General features: G+C 48.6%; 1 long non-coding RNA gene across 1 annotated transcript in view; it reads right to left on the reverse strand.

Moving 5' to 3' along the window:
• LOC140901394 (uncharacterized) overlaps nucleotides 1-1883 on the reverse strand; it is a 2651-nt gene extending 768 nt beyond the window's left edge. The window contains exons 1-2 of the long non-coding RNA XR_012155837.2: nucleotides 1732-1883; nucleotides 220-999 (exon numbers count right to left, since the gene is read on the reverse strand). This is a non-coding gene — a long non-coding RNA (uncharacterized LOC140901394). The remainder of the gene's footprint in view (nucleotides 1-219; nucleotides 1000-1731) is intronic.
• Between the last annotated feature and the right edge of the window lie 898 nt (nucleotides 1884-2781).

Consider the following 2781-nt stretch of genomic DNA (forward strand, 5'->3'; position numbering starts at 1 on the left):
AAAACAATACTCAACATTTTAGGGCACACATGACAACACCCTCACTAACCACCCACCTAAATCCAACCTTCTGCTAGATAAGAAACACCACCTTAACCCAAATGTTGTCTTCTCCATCTGTTGGCTCACACATACAAAACTGGTGGAGAACCCATGCATAATAAGCCCGCCACACTCCCATTGACAGAAGTGCACTAAAAGCTCTAACTTAACACTTACCTCATGGGTGCAACCAGCTCCCCTGCTCCCACTGGCATCATGTAGATGAAACAGGCTGCACTTGCCCCAGCCTAGTCCCTCAGTTCTGGACTCCAATCCCCCTGTGGCACACAAACAATAAATGCCACATTATTGCTAAATGCCACAACAGCACAATACCACATTCCCATTGCTAAACTGACCTATTCAACACACCAAAAATGATGCATTCAAACCCACAATGAAGGAGCAACCAACTATTTCTATACAGTTAAACTGAAGAGGCAACATACTCAAAAATTACACAATACTCACAGCCTTTTCCCACCCTGACTGGGGCCCATCGCTAACTACAATGCTCACATCCTCCTGAGGAAACCAACACCCAGTAGAGGACAGACAAACAAGGTAGTGGTGACCAGTGATGCAAACCCAGTGCTGTGTAAGAGAGAAGAACGGAGAACGGAGCATCTCTAGTTACAGACAGGTCACTCTGCCAGTAATCAACCTTCTTCCAAAGAGAACACACACTCCCTCCATACAACAAGCTCCCTCCCACGCCAGTTAAGAACTAGCAGAGTTTGCAGGACTTCTGTCCCTAAACAAGAAGCTTCAACAGCAAAAATTCTTCTGGCTATCAAACCCTTCAGCAGAGACTTAACTTTGACAGCCACTCCCACTCTCAAGATCTTCTGGCCCTTTGTACACAGGCCTTCGCTCCCATAGGCTGATGTGACAGTCACAGAGAAGTAGTCATGACCCTCCACGGAACAATGTGACACAGTACCAATCTGGACATGTCTGCAAATACAAACAAAGAATCACTGCAAACCTACTCACAAAGCACCCAAGTACACAATCTGAAACATGACCTCACCTGCATACTGCTTCCTGAAGAGAAGGCACACCTACTAAACATTAAACCCCCCCGAGAGAAGCACCCACCGACCCCAAACACACTCATCCACATATTGGTGGCCCTCCCCATGTCCCACCACAACAGGGGCCCATCACTAACTAGGATGCTCCCATCCTCCTCAGAAAACCAACACCCAATAGAGAAGAAAAGGATGAAGCAGTGACCTGTGATGCAAACCCAGTGCTGTGTAAGAGAGGACATCTGAGAATGGAGCATCTCTAGTTACAGAGAGGATAATCCGCCAGCAATCAACCTTCCTCCCATGGAAACACAAGCTCCCTCCGTACAACAATCTCCTGCCCACCCCTCACATGCCCATTAAGAATGGGCACAGTTTAGACGACTCCTACCCCTAAACAAGAAGCTTCAATGACACAAATACTTCTGACCATCAAACCCTTCGGCAGATACTTATTTCACCAGGATGGGCTGCAATGGTGTCCCTAGCCTCTGTTTTCCAGAAGCTGCAATCAGGTGACAGGATGGATCACTTGATGATAACCTGTCCATTCATTCCCTTTGGAGCACCTGCCATTGGCCGCTGTCAGAGGACAGGATACTGGGCTTGACGGACCTTTGGTCTGACCCACTATGGCCATTCTTATGTACTCAACTTTGACTGCCACTCCCAAGATCTTCTTTTCCTTTGTACACGGGCCTTTGCTCCCATACATCAGCATCCATCCGGCACCAATACACAGCTATGCCGTGACAGAACTAGTCACGACCCTCCACAGAATGAGGCAACATGGTACTGGATGTGGAAGCATCTGCAAATACAAACAAAGCTTGACTGAAAACCTACTCATGAAACTCCCAGATACACGATACAAAAGATGACCCCACCTACATACTGCTTCCTGAAAAGAAGGAACACCTACTACACATTATACCCCCCAAGAGAAGCACTCACCCACCCCAAACACACTCATCCACATATTGGTGGCCCTCCCCGTGTCCCACCACAACAGGGGCCCATCGCTAACTAGGATGCTCACATCCTCCTCAGAAAACCACCACCATGTAGAGGAGAACACAAAGTGGAAGCAGTGACCTGTGATGCAAACCCAGTGCTGCGTACGAGAGAAGAACTGAGAACGGAGCATCTCTAGTTACAGACAGGTCACTCTACCAGCAATCGACCTTCCCTCAGGGGAAACACACACTCCCTCCATACATCAAGCTCCCACCCACCCCTCACGCGCTCATTCAGAATGGGGAGAGTTTAGAGGACTCCCACCCCTAAACAAGGGGCCTCAATGGCTCAAATACTTCTGACTATCAAACCCTTCAGCAGAGACTTAACTTTTGACAGCCACTCCCACTCTCAAGATTGTCTTGTCCTTTGTACACAGGCCTTCGCTCCCATACGTTGACAGCCGTACCACAATGTCATGACAGTCACAGAGAAGTAGTCACGACCCTCCACAGAACAACACAACACGGTACCGGATCTGGATGCATCTGCAAAGACAAACAAAGCTGGACTGCAAACCGACTCAGAAAGCGCCCAACTACACAATATGAAACATGACCTCACCTGCATACTGCTACCTGAAGAGAAGGAACGCCTACTACACATTACACCCCCCTCAGAGAAGCGCCCCCCAACCCTAAACACTCTCATCCACATACTGGTGGCCCTCCCCGTGTCCCACCACAAC

Source organism: Lepidochelys kempii, chromosome 21 (assembly GCF_965140285.1).
Source record: "Lepidochelys kempii isolate rLepKem1 chromosome 21, rLepKem1.hap1, whole genome shotgun sequence".
Taxonomy (NCBI): domain Eukaryota; kingdom Metazoa; phylum Chordata; order Testudines; family Cheloniidae; genus Lepidochelys; species Lepidochelys kempii.